This window comes from Somniosus microcephalus, chromosome 15 (genome assembly GCF_052327205.1).
Source record: "Somniosus microcephalus isolate GS21.2 chromosome 15, FLI_Smic_1.0, whole genome shotgun sequence".
NCBI classification, from domain to species: domain Eukaryota; kingdom Metazoa; phylum Chordata; class Chondrichthyes; order Squaliformes; family Somniosidae; genus Somniosus; species Somniosus microcephalus.
In genome coordinates this window covers 110,900,433-110,921,767 of record NC_141001.1, presented here as the reverse complement: position 1 = coordinate 110,921,767, position 21,335 = coordinate 110,900,433, and the positions used below count along the sequence as shown (strand labels likewise).

Sequence of the window (21,335 nt, the reverse complement as noted above, 5' to 3'; positions counted from 1 at the left end):
ATCTATGCCCCCTGGTTATTGACCTCTCAGCTAAGGGAAATAGGTCCTTCCTATCCACTCTATCTAGGCCCCTCATAATTGTATACACCTCAATTAAGTCTCCCCTCAGCCTCCTCTGCTCCAAAGAAAACAACCCCAGCCTATCCAATCTTTGGAGAATAGCTAAAATTCTCCAGTCCTGGCAACATCCTTGTAAATCTCCTCTGTGCCCTCTCTAATGCAGTCACATATTCCCTGTAATGTAGTGACCAGAACTGTGAGCTATACTCTAGCTGTAGCCTAACTAGTGTTTTATACAGTTCAAGCATAATCTCCCTGCTCTTATATTCTATGCCTCGACTAATAAAGGAAAGTGTATGCCTTCCTAACCACCTTATCTACCTGTCCTGCGACCTTCAGGGATCTGTGGACATGCACTCCAAGGTCCCTCTGTTCTTCTACACTTCTCAGTATCCTACCATGTATTGTGTATTTCCCTTGCCTTGTTAACCCTCCCCAACTGTGAATGGTACCAGCAAATTCACAAAGTTCTGTGTGAATCTGCATTGGGGAAAATTGCACAATTTTCAGATTATTTATATTTTTTTATGTTTTCATTAACAAAATTACATTTTTTTAGTTTTTTTAAACCTACAGTGCAATTTTCAAAGGAAAAGCAGTATTCGACAGGTCAAATCTGGTGTTGCTGCCACCTGCCTGTGCTGCTTCCATACTTGAGAAGATAATTTTAGATGGAATTCATTAAGGGAAAGTGATGTGCACATGAGAATCCCTATCTCACGGGGAAAGATTGCTTGACTTGTGACGGTGTTTGCCAAAGTGACTAAGGTACTTTGCCACTCATTTTGAAGCTTTGTGAATCCACAGAGATGACATTCATACACCTGGGATATACAATATCTTAGAAATTATTAGGCATCACGCACAAGACAACTAGTATTAACTGCACAACACCTAATCAGCAACATCAGAATATTCAAACTCTGTGTTGCTATTTACAACCAAATAGGGAGAGAAGCACTTGCAACTGATGAAGGGAGTTCTACAATGAAAGTTGCTTCTCAACAGGTGTTCTGAAATCTCAGGCTGATAGCATATCTTTATCTCAGTGGGAACTGAAATGCAGAGCAAATGCTGAATAAAAAGTGATCTATTACTGGAACTATTTCTAAATACCAGTGGACATCCCGTGGCGTTGCTGAAGGTAGTCTGCAGCACAATTAAGATGCTTAGCTGCAAACCCCGCCTGTCCCCATAAGGCCACCACTTAAGCACTTCCCATGGGAATGTGATGTAAGTGGACAAATCCAGGCAATCAGATCTGCTTGTAAACTCCTGAGGTCAACAAGAAGTACCGAGTGGATGATCCATCTCAGCCTCCTCCTGAGGTCCCCACCATCACAGAAGCCAGTCTTCAGCCAGTTCGATTCACTCCACGTGATATCAAGAAACGGCTGAGCGCACTGGATGCTGCAAAGGCTATGGCTGTAGCGCTGAAGACTTGTGCTCCAGAACTAGCCGCGCCTCTAACCAAGCTGTTCCAGCACAGCAACAACACTGGCATTTACCCGACAAAGTGGAAAATTGCCGAGGTATGTCCTGTCCACAAAAAGCAGGACAAATGTAACACCGCTATTCAAGAAAGGAGGGAGAGCAAAAACAGGGAACTACAGACCAGTTAGCCTGATCTCAGTCGTGGGAAAATGCTGGAATCCATTGTTAAGGAAGTGGTATCAGGGCACTTAGAAAATCATAATATGATTAGGCAGAGTCAACATGGTTTTATGAAGGGGAAATCGTGTTTGACAAATTTATTAGAGTTTTTTGAGGATGTAACTAGCAGGGTAGATAAAGGGGAACCAGTGGATGTAGTATATTTGGATTTCCAAAAGCCTTTCGATAAGGTGCCACATAAAAGGTTATTACACAAGGGCTCATGGGGTTGGGGGTAATTTAGTAGCATGGATAGAGGATTGGTTAACGGACAAAAAACAGAGAGTAGGGATAAGCGGGTCTTTTTCAGGTTGGCAGGCTGTAACTAGTGGGGTGCTGCAAGGATCAGTGCTGGGGCCTCAGCTATTTACATTCTATATTAATGACCTAGATGAAGGGACTGAGTGTAATGTATCCAAGTTTGCTGACGATATAAAGCTAGGTGGGACAGTAAGCTGAGAAACACATAGGCCGGAATTTTGCCGGTCCTCAGAATGCGGGATTGGAGGCGGGACTGCTGTCAAAATCACAAAGATTGACAGCGGGTAGGAAACCTGCTGTCAACCCGCCTCCAATCAATCTTCCCAAGTGTCGGGTCCCCGAATTGCACATGGACCCGACACCTAGCGGCGGGAAGAGGATTATAGCCACTTACCTGCCTGTTAACAGGTACTTGATACTTGTTAACAGGCTCTTTTTCAATTTTGCCACTTCTGCCTCGGGTTTCCTGATGTCCGGACACCACGCCAGGTAAGTGTGGCGTGTTGTGAGTCTGCTGTAATGTTTCTGCATTGATGACAGTTGCAGAAGTGGTGTGAAGGATCCAATGGTGCACTGGTGAGTTTCAGAGTTAAGAAAATGTTTGGAAAATCATTTTTAATGCATTTACACTTTCCTGTAGGTAATAAGTTTTGAATTGGTTGTCTAGCCTTACCTCATTGGGAGAACCTCGCACACCAGTGACAGATCGCTTCTTTAACCTCACCTGCAGCTGCCATCTGTTCTAGCCTATGGAGGGAGTCATTGGAGAGCCTGAGTGCAAGAGCTCACCTGTGAACAGGCATTGCCAGTGTTTGCAGCACCTCAATGCTGTCAAACACTGAGAAATGAGCTGTCAAAAAAAAATTGACCGGCAAGCCCACAGGGCGGGCTTAACAAGGCCAATCGATGTAAAATCACATCCGTGGGCCGGATACAGTTGGGGGCGGGAATGGAAGCCGGAAACCAGCTGACCTGCTCCCAAGCCACATCCATTTGCAAAATCGCGGCCAAAGAGTCTGCAAAGGGATATAGTTAGACTAAGTGAGTGGGTAGTAAGGTGGCAGATGGAGTATAATGTAGGGAAATGTGAGGTTATTCACTTTGGTAGGAAGAATAGAAAAACAGAATATTTTTTAAATAGTGAGATACTTTTAAATGTTGGTGTTCAGAGAGATTTGGGTATCTTCGTGCAAGAAACACAGAAAGCTAGCATGCAGGGACACCAAGCAATAAGGAAGGCAAATGGCATGTTGGCCTTTATTGCAAGGGGGTTGGAGTATAAGAGTAAGGAAGTCTTGCTACAATTGTACAGGGCCTTGGTGAGACCACACCTGGAGTACTGTGCACAGTTTTGGTATCCTTATCTAAGGAAGGATATATTTACCTTGGAGGTGGTGCAACAAAGGTTCACTAGATTGATTTCTGGGATGAGAGGGCTGTCCTATGATGAGAGATTGTGTAGAATGGGCCTATACTCTCTGGAGTTTAGAAGAATGAGAGGTGATCTCATTGAAACATACAAGATTCTGAAGAGGATTGACAGGGTAGATGCTGAGAGGTTGTTTCCCCTGGCTGGAGTGTCTAGAACTAAGGATCTCAGGATAAGGGGTAGGCCATTTAAGACCAAAATGAAGAGGAATTTCTGCACGCAAAGGGTTCTGAATCTTTGGAATTCTCTACCCCAGAGGGCTGTGGATGCTCAGTCTTTGAGTATATTCAAGGCTGAGATCGATAGATTTTTGGACTCTCGGGGAATCAAGGGATATGGAGATCAGGCGGGAAAGTGGAGTTGAAGTCGATGATCAGCCATGATCTTATTGATTGGCGGAGGAGGCTCGAGGGGCCGTATGGCCTACTCCTGCTCCTATTTCTTAGTTCTTATGTTCTTAAATCCAATCCGGCCAATTACCACCCATCAGCCTACTCTCAATCATCAGTAAAATGATGGAAGGTGTCATCGACAGTGCTACCAAGCTGAACTTACTCACCAATAACCTGCTCACCGATGCTCAGTTTGGGTTCCGCCAGGGCCACTCGGCTCCAGACCTCACTACAGCCTTGATCCAAACATGGACAAAAGAGCTGAATTCCAATGGTGACGTGAGAGTGACTGCCCTTGGCATCAAGGCAGTATTTAACCGAGTGTGGCATCAAGGAGTCCTCATAAAATTGAAGTCAATAGGGATCAAGGGGAAAGCTCTCCACTGGCTGGAGCCATACCTAGCAAAAAGGAAGATGGTTGTGGTTGTTGGAGGCCAATCATCTCAGCCCTAGGATGTCGCTGTAGGAGTTTCTCAGGGCAGTGTCCTCGGCCCAACCATTTTCAGCTGCTTCATCAATGCCATTCCCCCCATCATAAGGCCAGAAGTGGGGATGTTCGCTGATGATTGCACAGTGTTCAGTTCCATTCACAACTCCTCAGATAATGAAGCAGTCCATGCCTGCATGCAGCAAGACTTCGACAACATTCAGGCTTGGGCTGATACGTGGTACACAAGTGCCAGACAGTGACTATCTCCAACAAGCGAGAGTCTAACCACCTCCCCTTGTCATTCAATGGCATTACCATCGTCAAATCCCCTTCCATCAATATCCTGGGGGTCACCATTGACCAGAAACTTAACTAGACCAGCCATATAAATACTGTTGGCTACAAGAGCCGATCAGTGGCTCGGTATTCTGCAGCAAGTGACTCACCTCCTGACTCCCCAAAGCCTTTTCACCATCTACATGGCACAAGTAAGGAGTGTGATGGAATACTCTCCACTTGACTGGATGGGATGCGTGCAGCTCCAACAACACTCAAGAGGCTCGACACCAACCAGGACAAAGCAGCTCGTTTGATTGGCATCCCATCCACCACCTTAAACAATCACTCCCTCCACCACCGGCGTACCGTGGCTGCAGTGTGTACCATCTACAAGATGCACTGCAGCAACTCGCCAAGGCTTCTTCGACAGCACCTCCCAAACCCACAACCTCTACCACCCAGAAGGACAAGAGCAGCAGGCACATGGGAACACCACCACCTCCAAGTTCCCCTCCAAGTCGCACACCATTCTGACTTGGAAATATATCACCGTTCCTACATCGTTGCTGGGTCAAAATCCTGGAACTTCCTCCCTTACAGCACTGTGGGAGTATATTCACCGCACGGATAGCAGCGGCTCAAGAAGGCGGCTCACAACCACCTTCTCAAGGGCAATTAGGGATGGGCAATAAATGCTGGCCTTGCCAGCAACGCCCACATCCCGTGAATGAATTTTTTTAAAAGAGGGCGATTGTAACTGCTTGTAAATTTCAGGCTCCAGATCAGTGCCTGGCTTTCTTTCAATTTTTGTTTTGCATCTGTAACTAAGTTTGACATTTTGCTTGTGCTGTTTTGAGGTGAGCAGGAGCTGAACCACTGTAGCCATATGCAGTGGTTATTGGTAAACAATGATACAAGGCACTCTTAGTATAATCAACTTTTAATTGAAGCCTAAAAGTGGCATACAATGCATTGAAAAATCTATACTGTTCAAAGGTGTGCAAGAAGGGTGAAAGAAATGCTTCATTTCCACAACTGATTTTTTTCCTTACACCTCTGTGAAATGCCTTGGGATGTTTTTCTACTTTAAAGGCATTATTTAAATGCAAGTTGTTGTTGCTTCATAATCTCTCGTAACTGGAAATTAAAATCTTCTTATCATATTCTAAATGTGAGTCCTTATTTTTTTGTATTTAAAAAATATGAAGAGTTTTGATGGAGTAAATAAGGAGAGACTGTTTCCACTGGCAGGAGGGTCGGTAACCAGAGAGCACAGATTTAAGGTATTTGGCAAAAATCCAGGGAGAAAATGTGGAGAATTTTTTTCATGCCGCAAGTTGTTACGATCTGGAATACTCCACCTGAATGGGTGGTGGAAGCAGATTCAGTAGTAACTTTCAAAAGGGAATTGGATAAATATGTGAAAAAGAGAAATTTGCTGGGCTCTGGGGAACCAGCAGGGGAGGGGAACTAATTGGAGAGCTCTTTCAAAGAGCTGCCACAAGCACGATGGGCCAAATGGCCGCCTTCTGTGCTGTCTGATTCCATTCTTTTAAGTTTTATTCATTTGATTGAAAATATTTCAAGTATAGACAGTGTTTTGATAAAAATTCTCCTGAGTTAACAGTTCTTTCAATGGAACTCCAGTCATTGTCATTGTAAATCCCAAAACGGATTAAACTCTCGGGATCAACTTTGTTTTAAAAACGACCCTGTTCATCAATGTGTCAGAAATCTAATAAGAATTTTGTTAACACACGCAAAAAATAACAAATATTCTTTCAAACCTGTCACTGCCTGTTATAGACAGAAACAAAGTTTTATCACTTCAGTTCCACTTCAACAACAACTTGTATTTATATAGCGCCTTTAACGTAGTAAAATGTCCCATGGCGCTTCACAGGAATATTATAAGACAAAAAATTTGACAGTACGGTACTTCTGCCTAGCAGTAGGCAAAAGTAGCATACCAGGGTTATAATATACCTGAAAACAGCCAGATGGGTAATGAGGTACATCTTTACTTAATAGAAAGCCTGTCTCATGGAGATATTCGTGCCTTTGTGTTGGCCAGTAAAATGGCAACTGTTGAAATGTGGCTTTACGTTTACACAATTGCCCAGCTGCTCGAGTGTTGTAGAAAGGTGGATGTAGTAAGGTGCGTGCGTTTTACAAATCATTATCCCTGTATGCTGCTGGATACGCCCATATTTTCACTTTACAGGTAGATTTAATAGATTGTATCTGTAATTTTATTTCCATTTTCTGCCAAACACTATGTTGAAAGATTCAGTACAGTCTAAAGAAACTGTTGTAGAACAGTTGCTGTGGTATTTTGCTATAATATCTAACATGCCTTCTGTATGGGCTGTAAGAAAGCCTATTATTTGAGGGTAAGTACAAATGCTATAACCTTTCAACAATGTGGAAAACTGCCCAGGTATGTCCTGTCCACAAAAAGCAGGACAAATCCAACCCGGCCAATTACTGCCCCGTCAGTCTACTCTCAATCATCAGCAAAGTGATGGAAGGTGTCATCGACAGTGCTATCAAGCGGCACTTACTCACCAATAACCTTCTCACTGATGCCCAGTTTGGGTTCCTCCAAGACCACTCGGCTCCCGACCTCATTACAGCCTTGGTCCAAACATGGACAAAGGAGCTGAATTCCAGAGGTGAGGTGAGAGTGGCTGCCCTTGACATCAAGGCAGCATTTGACCGAGTCTGGCATCAAGGAGTCCTAGTAAAACTGAAGTCAATGGGAATCAGGGGGAAAACACTCCACTGGCTGGAGTTATACCTAGCACAAAGGAAGATGGTTGTGGTGGTTGAAGGTCAATCATCACAGCCCCAGGACATCACTGCAGGAGTTCCTCAGGGCAGTGTCCTAGGCCCAACCATCTTCAGCTGCTTCATCAATCACCTTCCCTCCAACATAAGGTCAGAAATGGGGATGTTCGCTGATGACTGCACAGTGTTCAGCGCCATTCACAACTCCTAAGATAATGAAGCAGTCCATGGCCGCATGCAACAAGACCTGGACGACGTTCAGGCTTGGGCTGATAAGTGGCAGGTAACATTCGCGCCACAGAAGTGCCAGGCAATGACTATCTCCAACAAGCGAGAGTCTAACCATCTCCGCTTGACATTCAACGGCATTACCATCCCCCACCATCAACATCATAGGGGTCACCATTGACCAGAAACTTAACTGGACCAGCCACATAAATACTGTGGCAACAAGAGCAGGTCAGAAACTAGGTATTCTGCAGCGAGTGTCTCACCTTCTGACTCCCCAAAGCCTTTCCACCATCTCCAAGGCACAAGTAAGGAGTGTGTTGGAATATTCTCCACTTGCCTGGATGAGTGCAGCTCCAACAGCACTTAAGAAGCTCGACACCATCCAGACAAAGCAGCTCGTTTGATTGGCACCCCATCTACCACCTTAAACATTCACTCCCTCCACCACTGGCGTACCGTGGCTGCAGTGTGTACCATCTATAAGATGCACTGCAGCAACTTGCCAAGTCTTCTTCGGCAGCACCTCCCAAACCCGTGACCTCTACCACCTAGAAGGACAAGAGCAGCAGGCGCATGGGAACAGCACCACCTCCAAGTTCCCCTTCAAGTCACACATCGTCCTGACTTAGAAGTATATCGCCGATCCTTGATCGTCGCTGGGCCAAAATCCTGGAACTCCCTCCCTAACAGCACTGTGGGACTACCTTCACCACACGGACTGCAGCGGTTCAAGAAGGCTGCTCACCACCACCTTCTCAAGGGCAACTAGGGATGGGCAATAAATGCTGGCCTCGCCAGCGACACCCACATCCTATAAATGAATTTTTTTTAAACTTACTAATTTTTAACTTAATCGCCTTAATAAGAGGCGACATGAGGAAAAGCTTTTTTACGCAGCGAGTGGTTAGGATTTGGAATGCACTGCCTGATAGGGTGGTGGAAACAGATTCAATAGTAGATTTCAAAAGGGAATTGGATAAATACTTGAAGGAGAAAAAATTGCAAGGATGTGGGGAAAGAGCGGGGGAGTGGGACTAACTGGATTGCTCTTCGAAAGACTCGATGGGCCGAATGGCCTCCTTCTGTGCTGTACTATTCTATGATTCTACGATAACTTCAATTCAGTTTATCAGATTTTAACTCTTTGGTGATTACAATAGTATCTCTGCACCAAAATTAAAATAGATTACAATTTTGGAAGTTACTGAAAGGACAGTATAAATTAAGTAGTGTATAGAAATATGCATAAAACAACATTATACAAAGAAATACATCTGCTTCCTAAGTGACTCTGTGAATTTATCCAGTGCAGCTAAGCCACATAACACCAGGAATGTCCAAGATTTGAATCCTTGTCAGTGCTAATCTCAGATAGAACAGCAGCAGATGAACTACAATTGGTTTCAGCAACCTTAGAGTAAGATGGGAAATATTAATCAGGCACCCCATTTTGGAGGGGAGGGTAATTGTTTTTTGCTTCTGACATCACTCCAAGGATTGTTTTCAAATTCCTCCATAGCCTCGCCCCTCCCTATCTCGCTAACCTCCTGCAGCCCTCCAAGATCTCTGCACTCCTACAATCCTGGCCTCTTGCACACCCCCAATTTTAATTGCTCCACCATTGACAGCCATGCTTTCAGCTGCCTGGGCCCTAAACTCTGGAATTCCCTCGCTGCCTCTCTACCTCTCTCTCCTCCTTTAAGACGCTCCTTAAAACCTACTTCTTTGACCAAGCTTTTGGTCATCTGTCCTAATATCTCCTTGTGTGGTTCGGTGTCAAATTTTCTTTGATAACGCTCCTGTGAAGTGCCTTGGGACGTTTTACTATGTTAAAGTTGCTATATAAATGCAAGTTGTTGTTGGGCTTCAAACATTCTATCAACTGGTACAAGCCTTTTCACAAATTATACAGTTCTTTGAAGCACAATATGAGTTTGTACCACAATGTCTTAGTGTTTCAGCCTGCAGCTGCCAAGACTGATGGTAGTGTGGGAAGTCATCATCCAGGACCTAATGGCCTAGAAATTGGGTTTTGGCTTAGCCAGGGCTTTAGCGCCGGAAGTTAGTGCCGGCGCTAAGTCCCCCTGCGCGTGCCAAAAATTCAGTAGCGCCGCGCCCAAACGGCTGCCGGCGCTACTGAAGGGTCTTAGCGCCTGGAAAAGGGCGCTAACTGCCGTTTAGCGCCGCAATTCCGGCGCTGCGGCACCCGATGCGGTGCGGCAGGCTGGGGAAGTGCAGGCCTCCTCCTTCCGTTAAGGAGGAGCTGCCTGCACCCGGCTGCGGCCCGCGCAAATCTGTTTAAAAATGAGCCCGGCACCTCGGACAAGTGCCGGGCTTGCATCTGTTCCGGGGGGGGGGGGGGGGGAGAAGTCCGGGGAGGGAGCTGCGGGCAGGCGGCCGGCGGGAAAGCGGCCGGCCGCCGCGGGGCCTTTAATGCGCCGGCGCAAACACATGTTGGACTCTGTTGCCAGAGTCTTAGTTGCGGCTGCCACGGGCGAGGCGGCCGCAACTGAATTTCGGCGCTGGGGCCCGTCGGCATGGCAACCGGGACGCTGCGCACACCGATGACGTCATCGGTGCCGGCGCAGCGCTACCGGTGCAACGCCGCTTTAGGGCCCCAGGGAATTTTTCAACTGGCCATAACTCTGGCGCTAGTCCCTCTAGCGCCTCAAAAGCGGCGCTAAGGCTAGTGAATTTCTAGGCCAATATATTTTAGGAATCATTGAACTCAACCAGTGCCCAGTCAAGATGCCCATGACTAAAGAACTGGCACCCCATAGGTTAGATTCTCTCAAAGTCACTCTGTAACTGAATCAATGGGCTCTGCCCCAGATGACCTTATAGTCTAGGAATGCAGCACTGGCCAATCCCATTAAGAACATAAGAAATAGGAGCAGGAATAGGCCACTTGGCCCCTCGAGCCTGCTCTGCCATTCAATAAGATCATGGCTGATCTTGGGCTCAAAGCCACTTCCCTGCCCGCTCCCCATAACCCTTCACTCCCTTATCTTGCAAAAATCTGTCTATCTCCACCTTAAATGTATTTAATGACCCAGCCTCCACGGCTCTCTGGGGCAGAGAATTCCACAGATTTACGACCCTCTGAGAGAAGAAATTCCTCCTCATCTCAGCTCTAAAAGGGCGACCCTTTATTCTGAAACTATGCCCCCGAGTTCTAGATTTCCCCACGAGGGGAAACATCCTCTCTGCATCTACCTTGTCGAGCCCCCTCAGTATCTTATATGTTTCAATAAGATCACCTCTGATTCTTCTAAATTCCAATGAGTATAGGCCCAGCCTGCTCAACCTTTCCTCATAAGTCAACCCCCTCATCTCTGGAATTAACCTAGTGAATCGCCTCTGAACTGCCTCCAATGCAAGTAATATCCTTCCTTAAATAAGGAGACCAAAACTGTACACAGTACTCAAGGTGTGGTCTCACCAATACCCTGTTCAGTTGTAGCAGGACTTCCCTGCTTTTATACTCCAACCCCCTTGCAATAAAGGCCAACATTCCATTTGCCTTTTTGATTACTTGCTGTACCTGCATGCTAACTCTTTATGTTTCATGCACAAGGACCCCCAGGTCCCTCTGAACTATAGCATTTTGTAATCTCTCTCCATTTAAATAATAATTTGCTTTTTTATTTTTCCTGCCAATGTGGATAACCTCGCACTTTCCCACATTATACTCCATCTGCCAAATGTTTGCCCACTCACTTAGCCTGTCTATATCCCTTTGCAGATTCTTTGAGTCCTCTGCACAACTTGCTTTCCCACCCATCTTTGTATCATCCGCAAACTTGGCTACTTTACACTCGGTCCCTTCATCCAAGTCATTAATGTAGTAAGTCTATTCATATATCTATTTTGATGCTGGCTGGTTGTAATTGGCTGTCCCTTATTGAGTTGTGGGTGTACATTGGTATTGAAGTGCACCATTACTTCTTCACTCTGTACTTTGCTGAGATAATAGTATTTTTCTTTCAGTACCAGCCAAGTGCAGTTATAAGATCCTCTGCACCAGTTGATGCAGAAAGACTTGGACATGTGAAATTATCAGCAATGACTGGTGGCAGTGGTTCCTTAGAGTGTCGAGAGAGGAGTTTTGTGAAGCACTTACAATCATGTTGAGGAAGTCAGTGAACACCGGGGAGTTTCTAACAGGCATATGTAGCTCCACATTCAAACAAAACATCCTGCAATTTTAATGAAGAAAAGGAAGATGAAATGGAAATAAAGAAACTGGGCAAGTGGCAATGTCTCATATGTGACTTTTGTTCTGTGAAATTTCTAGCTGATGATCAGAGTGCTGGATAATAGGAGGGCATTTACTGGATGTTCCTCTGTTTGCCCTTGTGTTACTGCATCTCTAATTGTTAAATTATCACTTAAATCCATTAAAAAAATTCTGTATTCAATTTTAAACAACTTGGTAAGTGCCTTCCTCTCATCAGACAGCATCTTCCTTTTTAAAAATGGCCATGCTGGGAATATCCTTGTTTCTTGCATGTCTCTGTAAACAAAGATTGACAAAAGACACCCACAGTGGGTTTTAAGAATCCTTGAGCTGTGTGATTGCTAAAGTGTTTTACATCTTGGGGTGCCGGAGTTTCTAACAGCTGAATGTAGCAGTAGTGTGTTAAGTAGAAAGGAGGAAGAAAGTAAAGCATAAAATGTGGGGGGGGGGGGGGGGGGGGTTTAAACAAGAAGTTACACTGGTCCCCAATACTGTCAAAAACAAAGGACTGCAAAATGCTGCTTAAAACAGCTTCCTTTTCAAATAAAAAGAAATTCCTGAAAATACTACTAACCTGCCCCTGTTTCTGTGTCACTGCATCTGTAAGAGTTTCAAATGACTTGTGTGTTAAGTTTTTTTTTGAAGAAATCCAGAACAAATGCAGACCTAAGATTATATCACATTGCTGTTTGTATATCACGTTAGTGTCAGTTGTGGCTCAGTGGGTAGCACACTTGCCTCTGAGTCAGAAGGTTGTGGGTTCAAGTCCCACTCCAGAGACTTGAGCACAAAAATCTAGGCTGACACTCCCAGTGCAGTGCTGAGGGAGTGCAGCACTGTCCGAGGTGCCGTCTTTTGGATGAGACGTTAAACCGAGGCCCCGTCTGCTCTCTCAGGTAAAAGATCCCATTGCACTATTTCGAAGAAGAGGGAGCAGGGGGAGTTCTCCCCAGTGTCCTGGCCAATATTTATCCCTCATTCAACATAACAAAAACAGATTTTCTGCTCATTATCACATTGCTATTTGTGGGAGCTTGCTGTGCGCACATTGGCTGCCGCGTATCCCACATTACAACAGTGACTCCACTCCAAAAGTACTTAATTGGCTGTAAAGCGCTTTGAGACGTCCGGTGGTCGTGAAAGGCGTTACATAAATGCAAGTCTTTCTTTCTGTTTGTGGGAGCTTGCTGTGCGTTTCCTACATTACAACATTGACTATACTTCAAAAGTACTTAATTGGCTGTAGTGCTTTGGGACATCCGGTAGTCATGAAAGGCACTATATAAATGCAAGTCTTTCTTTTATTTTCTTGCAAATGAAAAAAGACCACCCATATCCTTTTACTTGGCAAAGGCAATTCACAAATACCTTGTTCCAGTTGCTATTCATTTATTGCCAGTAGTATAGTTGCTACATATACTAGCTATTTTTGCTGCTAACACCTTGAGCTAGGAAGGGGCACGTCTTTATTCTGACTTTTGGCAATGTAACAATCTTCACAATTTGGCATAATTTTACTTCACATTTATGCTGTGGAACAGCCATTTTTTGGTATGTCCATTTCCCTAATGTTACTTGTTGTTTGGAGGAAGGAGGAACAATAGAGAACTGTCAGAGACATCCTGCGCCCACCTGCCACTACCCACTCACCCACATTTACAGGCAGAGGTGCACTGAGCTGACAATGACCAGGTGAAGCTGAATACACAGACAGATGGCCAGATGCAGAGTTAGGCTGTCTCCTGCAATGACACTTACAGGCAACATGTACCATAGGTCCAACAGTTATCTTGCGCCCTTAAGTCTTCTTCCTCCATCTCCTTCTAGACACGCTATAAATCTGTGCTATGAGGATGGTGTCCAGGGGTCACTTTCATGGCCTTGCTAACACCTTATTTTGCTCTACTTCCACTGCCCTAGCCATCCCAGGGGTTGAAGTGTTGCACCCACTCCCATCACTTGGCCAGACTCATTTTCTTGCCTGCCCATTTATTGCACCAGCCATCAGGTTATATCAGGCATTTTTATTATCCAAACAGTGTTTGCAGAGGTTATATATTCATTTCATACTTAGGTTATGCATTATTTTGTCCAACTGCATATTATAACAGTATTAAAGTTCATCTTCCTTATGTCTGCCTTCCTCCACTGGGGGTATATCACAGAAACCTCACAGTACAGATAGAGGCCATTTCGGCCCATCGAGCCTGCACCGACACATATCCCACCCGATCCCCGTAACCCCTACACCAACACATATCCCACCCTATCCCCGTAACCCCACGTATTTAATCCCCCTAACACTAAGGGTCAATTTTTATCATAGCCAATCAACCTATCCCGCACATCTTTGGACTGTGGGAGGAAACCGGAGCACCCGGAGAAAACCCACGCAAACACGGGGAGAATGTGCAAACTCCACACAGACAGTCACCCGAGGCCGGATTCGAACCCAGGTCCCTGGCGCTGTGAGGCAACAGTGCTAACCACTATGCCATAGTCAAGACCTCTGTTGTTAATCCTATCCTACACGTGCTGATAGTAAGAGCCAGATTATTTGAGGTTGCATTTCCTCCCTGGGTTATCAGTTCAGTGTCCTTCACTCCAATTATCCTGAAGCCACCCCTCTTTTTTTTGACATTCCTATCCTTTTGACCATTCTGCATTGTCTATATTGAATTCACTCTCATTTTATGAGACGAGACATGTTTCAATAACCTCTAGTGTCAGCCGTGGCTCAGTTGGTAGCCCTCTCGCCTCAGAGTCAGAAGGTTGTGGGTTCACAGTCTCACTCCAGAGACTTGAGCACAAAAATCTAAGCTGACACTCCAGTGCAGTGCTGGGGGAGCGCTGCATTGTCAGAGGTGCTGTCTTTTGGATGAGACGTTAAACCGAGGCCCTGTCTGGACGTAAAAGATCCCACGGCACTATTTTGAAGAAGAGCAGGGGGTTCTCCCGGTATCCTGGCCAATATTTATCCCTTAATCAACATCACTAAAAACAGATTTTCTGGTCATTATCACATTGCTGTTTGTGGGGCCTTGCTGTGCGCAAATTGGCTGCGGCATTCCCTACATTACAACAGTGACTGCACTTCAAAAGTACTTCATTAGCTGCAAAGCACGTTGGGACGTCCTGAGGTTGTGAAAGGCGCTATAGAAATGAAAGTCTTTCTTTCTTGCTGTTTTAAAATGTTCTTCCACTAATTACACTTCCAACTCAAACATCTTTTCTGAATATATGCAGTACTGAGATGTAGGCACGCTTAACATTTTTTTTTTACATTTGCCTCGCTATATTTTAGTTTCTTTATGTTCATAACTACATCTAAGTTGACATTCTGTCTAATATTTTTCTCCCCCTCCAAATGACTATCCTCCAACCTCTCTCTTTGTATGAATAATATCCTATACTATTCCTTCTCCTCTTTCATTTAAATGAGCATCAAATACTTCCTCTGCATTCATAGCTAATCTCTCTGATCCTGCCCTGTTCAGGTCCAGCACGTCCGTCCTGAACCAAACTGATTTTGCCCCAAAACAATCCCAGTTGCCAACACCATTTGCTCTACGTTAATTGGCCAATCGTACATTAGCCCCTGTAATTCTAGACAAGAATTCGACACCTCTACCACAGACTGTTTTACAATCTGGTGGGCGTATCTTGGAAGTAGCGCAAACAAGCAAGGAAATTTGCGCGTAGCAATGTTTCAGCGTAACACCGGCGTTAATCAGTTACATTCTAATGTCCTCGGGGGCGGGCAGATGGGGGTGTGGGGTGCTGGGGAAGCATAACACTCTTAACCTCAAAATATTCCAGCAACTTCTGGGCCATATTTATTAGCTCACACCGCTGCAGAACAGGGGACATGACATTTCAAAATGTCCTTGTTCATTAACAGTTAAGCTATTAAAGAGATGATAGAACATAACTACTGTCACAAAATGGGTAATAGTGGCCTTTATCAAGGATACCCAGATCAGGTATGGCATGCAAGTTAAAGTTTACTGTACCATCCCCATGCCATGTAGTGCTAGGGACCACACAGGTAGCTGCCGTAGGAAATGGAAATAGTGCACTGCTGATGTTATTTTGATTTTGCGCCTCTTGAGCAGCCAGCCTAAATAAAAAGAACACACTTGAATACACCAGTGCAACATCTCTATTTCTGATCATTTTTGACAATTGTATGCTGTACAAGCTGCATCCTTTATGAAAGAAGTCAAAACTGCCGAAGCCCATTTCATGTGGAGCCCCTTTCAAGACAAATAGAAAGGTTTTTTTTTGGTCAGCCTGACCCCTATTTGAACCTACCCATAAAACAACAGTCTGTTAATTCATTGTTGCCACCCAGCTTCCCTACCCGTTGTTTTAGATTTTACAAAAATTAATGTTTTTATGGGATTTACATGAAATTGGAGAAACAATGATTGTCACATCTTCCGGTACAGTCTCTCGCATTGGATCTTACCTCCATTCCTACTGCAAGTGTTAAGTGTCAATTAAGTGTCAGTCGTGGCTCAGTTGGTAGCGCACTCAGCTCTGGGTCCACTCCAGGGACTTGAGCACACAAATCTAGACTGACACTCCCAGTGCAGTACTGAGGGAGTGCTGCACTGTCGGAGGTGCTGCCTTGCGGATGAGACGTTAAACCGAAGCCCCATCTGCCCTCGTAAAAGGTGGACATAAAAGACCCCATGGCACTATTTCGAAGAAGAGCAGGGGGGGTTCTCCCCGGTGTCCTGGCCAATATTTATCCCTCAACCAACATAACAAAAACAGATTATCTGGTCATTATTGCATTGCTATTTGTGGGAGCTTGCTGTGCGCAAATTGGCAGCATTACCTACATTACAACTTGTAAAGTACTTAATTTGGCTGTAAACCGCTTTGGGACGGCCTGAGGTCGTGAAAGGTGCTATATAAATGCAAGTCTTTCTTTCTTTTCTTTCAAGTGTTGAAAAGCCTCTAATGTCTGATGCTATCCTCTCGTAAAAGTGCAGCATTTTCACTGAGTAAGTACAATATAATGTTCAGAAATTGCAGGATGAACTTTTGAATGTAGATTTAGTTGAGATTTGTACTAAGCAGCACAAAATCAGTGCTGAATGCTCATTTTATTAACCTCGTTGACGGTGTTTCATTGGACAGCCTGGTTAACAAAGTCCTAGATTATTGAGCTTCCAGCCAAGCAACCCATGTTTAATTCCCAATTTCAACAACCAGCCAAGTTCATGCTTCGAAACTACTGAGCCAGACATTGCTGGAGCGGCAAACGCCATGAGTTGGACTTTTTCCCTCACCTTTCAGATCGTATTATTTTTGCGGCGCAAATTGCCGGAAATGGGAACTGATAGCGGCGAGGTGAGGTCAACGGGGCATCTGGGACCACATGAACATCTAGTCCAATGGTTTATCTCCTTAACCAATTAAATTTAAAGATAGAGAAAGAAACAGCAAACGATAGAGAAGGAAGTGGGGTGAATTAGGGTCAAATTAGATACCTAAAGAGAGGGAAAGTAAGATTGGATTAAGAGCGAGAGATAAACGACAAAGGAAAAGTAAGAAAAAAAGTGTTACATTTTAAATTTAAAAAACCTCTAGGAACAATTTACTACCTGCAGGAGTGAGACTCCACAGTTTCAATTCTTCCCTTATTGGGCCTCCAAGGTGGAGTGGCATGTCAGGACCATAAATCACATTATTAATAGGATCCTGACACCATGAAATACCAGCCCTAAATATCTGCAGAGAGATTCGTATCTACGGCGCAACTCCAGCAATTTCTTGACACTCACAGGACGGTTGCGGGCGAGCTCCCGTTTTTGCTAGGCTAATGGTGGAGCGGCGCAAATCGTCCAGCAATTTGTGCCAATTCGCAACTCACGGCGCATCTCTTCCTCGTCACAGATTGCTGAGTTTTTTTACACGCTAATAATGGCGGGTGCTGTGAATGCGCTGTTATTTTTCCAGCAATTTCTGGGTCATTAGGTTTATTGGCATCTCCTGGATCTCGTTGGGGAGGTAGAGAAAATGGTTTGCAGAAAAGTTCCCTGTCTATTTCTCCCTAGTGCCACAGGTTGTGAATAGCAGAAGAGCTGTTTATGGATTCATAGGTGTTTGGGCATGCAGTTAATATCCCTCTGTTAATCTTGACCTTCCAAGGTGTACGGTGGTAGTAGCTAAGATGTGATTCAGTTTTGTGCAGTAGGCCAGCATTTCTTGATGTTCCACCAGTTTCAGGCAGCCCATGTGTTACTAGTTCCGATTGTCATTTGTTACGAGTAAATGTAAGTTGCTACATATTTGGCGGATGCAGTTTTTTATCACTGCGGGTTAAAATCCACTAGTCTGCATGCTGCAAAAGACAAGATAACAGGTTACACATCACACAGTGGTATCTTTTCCACTACCTTCAGATCTGATATGTTACCCTGCCGCAGTCCTCGAAATCTAGCACCAATCATCTCTTTTCCCTCCCACATTCCTCCCCGCTTCCCCCGGAAAAAAATTTCAGAGCCTAGACCATCACTGCAGATCCGTCTGTACCTACACCATCTACATCCATCTACACTCAAACAGTAAGTACCACACGGCTTATCAGCTAAAGACCTGTGCTCTCTACCATGACTTCATCCCAACTTATCTGTGAAAGGGCCAATGTGCTCTTTGCCATTCCATCTACTCCCTACAAAACTTTAAACTTTTCAGGGCAGCACACTTTCACATTAAATGAATTGCTGCAACTGAAGTAAAGCTTTTAAATAATAAATAATAGTTCAGCAATCCCGTTACACATGCAAATTATCTATGGACTGTTTCATAATACATGAGCCAAAAGAATCAGTTATTTTTTTTCCCTCTGAGTTTAAATTAAGATTGTTAACAAGGAAAACCTTGTGTGTTTAAATGGCAGAGATTTATTGCCAAACTGGAATTTTTGAAGTAAAACTACTTATGGCGCTTGTACAATTAATTTGCTAGAATATGATCATTTCAATTTGTGGATTATGTTCAGTTTACCGGCCAGAAGCTCAGGAATCTTAGTGTAGGCATCCTGTCAAAAAATGTGGGGCTTCAGCATTTCAGCCCAACCTATTAAAACTGAAAGCACCATTTATATGCATTTTCTGCAGTGTTTTACATTGCCTTACTGTCTTCATGTTACCTCTGGGTAAATGCCAGTTCTGCTGAAAACATTTGAATTAGGCAGACTGCTAAAGGGCTGTTTGGGAAATGTTTCTATTCACATAGCTCCACAACTGGAGCACAGTCGTGTGCCCTTCGACCTGCATAACAGAATTTGGCCCTGTGCTTTTGGGCTGTCGAAGCCTCAAATGGAAGTGTGTGACTACCAGGTACCAGTGAGATTACATACAGTGTATTGATTTATATATTTTTTAAAACACACCAAAGTATTCTTTGTGCGCCATGCGGGTGCGTAATCAATGCATTGGGTTTTATGCATGCTCCGCTGAGTTTCTCTAGCAAAGGTTTCCAAGTTCTGATAGTGTACCAACAAATTCCTAAGCATATTGTTCACATCCAGGTAAAGGACTCAGGTTATTTATGGGTTTTTTTGCATTATTATTTTACTGCTATTTTATTATTCTCCAGCTACAGTATTGTAAATGGCTTGTCGAAAAAGTGCCTTGAGGGCTATATTAGAATTCTTATTGTTAAAATATAAATGAACTAGCTGTAGCAAATGCATTTCTGTGTAACTAATGGAAAGATACAAAAGACAGCATTGGAAAAGAAATGCAGTATACAACAGTTGTGCTCAAAGAAACACTTGTTTCTCTTTGTTGACTGCGAGTCACTTTCAGCTAAATACAATTTTTTTCCCCTTTGTGCCCAGTGAGCAACATGGCATCTTCCTATTTAAGGAGTAATATTCTTTTGGTGTACTTGTTTTCTGCTCTCACCAGTGACGAACCCATCTCTGGAATGGAGCAATTGTCTGCCTGGTAGATGGATGCAGGGCTTAAAGACTTAATGCAAATGGTACTTGCTCAGCCTGGAGTTGAGATGGCCAACGAACCTTACAGCTTTCCTCAGACTGACTCAAGATCAACCAGTGCATTGTGGCCTTAGTGGTTTTGTATTTGACCTTAAAGACTCTGGTTCTCTGATCTCATTGCCCCAATTAAAGTCTCACTGTTGCCTTTGGAGTAGGATACTTCAATTTTCTGCCTGGCTGTTAAATGGAACGTGCCCACAGTACTCATTATTTGCAGCAATAGATTTCATTATGATTTCTAGGCAATTCTCTGCCAGGGAGCCATGTGGTTTGCCTTGTGGTACCTGAAAAGGGATTGCGATTGTGTGTGGGATTTTTGTTCTCCCATAATACCTTTAGTCCTCATTGACCCAAATATTGCATTGTTGAAACCATCTCGGTCTTCAGCATTCCATGGCAAAGTTGGACATTTGGGGAGATAACCTCTGATTTTCAGATGCATGAGAAGATTATGGTGCCTGTACACGTCACTTTAGGTGCATGATTCCGACATGACACTTTAACCTCACTGGATAAACTAAAATATGAATCCTCTGAATTCATGCAATTTGTAATCTAAATTTAATGGCCCAGAAATTCAGGTCTCCACGGGTGAGTACGCGCTGGGTACTCACGCGTGGGCCCGATGGAAGTGCCGGTTCCCTGCATGCACTGCGCATGCGCGGGGAACCGGCACTTCCGTTCCTCTGAAAGCAGGGGTTCAGAGGTCGAACGCGTGCGCGGGGGAGTCTGCGCGTGCGCTTTGAACTTACGTTTTTTTTACAGGTTTCTCCGGGAGGGTAAGTCTTTAGAATTTAGAAATGTAAAAAGCAGGCGTAAGGCCTGCTTTTTACAAGGTAAGTGGTCAATTAATTAAAATTAAAACATTTTTTCCACAGGTTTATTATTTTTAAATACTTTAAAGCAAGGTAAGTTTATTTTTAGCCCCATTAGAATATAAAATTATTTTTTTCAAAAATTTAAATTATTGTTTAAAATAGTTATTTAATGTAATTTATAGTTTATTTAAAAAGTGTGATTTTAAAAAAAAATTATTTGAAGGCTTACTGCTATTTTGGGGCTGTAGTATTTATAAGTCTTGACAGGTCTTCCTGTCAATACTTATGAATGGAGCATTCCCTGCTCCGATTGGCTGCCCATGGCCCACGTGATCCCAGAGGACGCATCGAACTAACTGCGCCCCTGGGACACACAAGCACTGCGCGCCGGCAGCTGGACCAGGCCCCGGATCGGAATTCCACGGGGCCCTACAGCTCAACTGCCGGCGCGCAAGGTAAGTGCAGGTCGGGGGCTTCCACCCGCGGGAAGCCCCCGACCCGAATTTCTGGGCCATTGATGTATGAAACAGGCATTTTAGAGAAGCTTAGAGCGTTGATAAGCTTTTGTGCTTTGGGTTCTGTCCAAACTCATTTGACTTAACATGATGTTGGAGCTGCTTTAATACCTTATTCTAAGTAATAAACCTGGATGCACCTTTCTCCTGATTTCACCATTGCGTTCTTTTACCTTCCATTGCTACTGTAGATGTAAAAGCTCTTCACTTCCAA

General features: G+C 44.3%; 1 protein-coding gene across 4 annotated transcripts in view; it reads left to right on the top strand.

Annotated features, from left to right (window-relative positions):
* elp4 (elongator acetyltransferase complex subunit 4) overlaps positions 1 to 21,335 on the top strand; it is a 275,374-nt gene that overhangs the window by 239,919 nt on the left and 14,120 nt on the right. The window contains exons 10-11 of one of the 4 annotated variants that reach the window (XR_015081043.1): positions 16,721 to 16,780; positions 18,283 to 18,346. The exons of 2 other annotated variants lie outside the window; for them this stretch is intronic. The gene's annotated coding sequence lies outside the window, so the exon portion shown is untranslated. The remainder of the gene's footprint in view (positions 1 to 16,720; positions 16,781 to 18,282; positions 18,347 to 21,335) is intronic. One more of the 4 variants, XR_015081042.1, reaches the window with a different exon arrangement.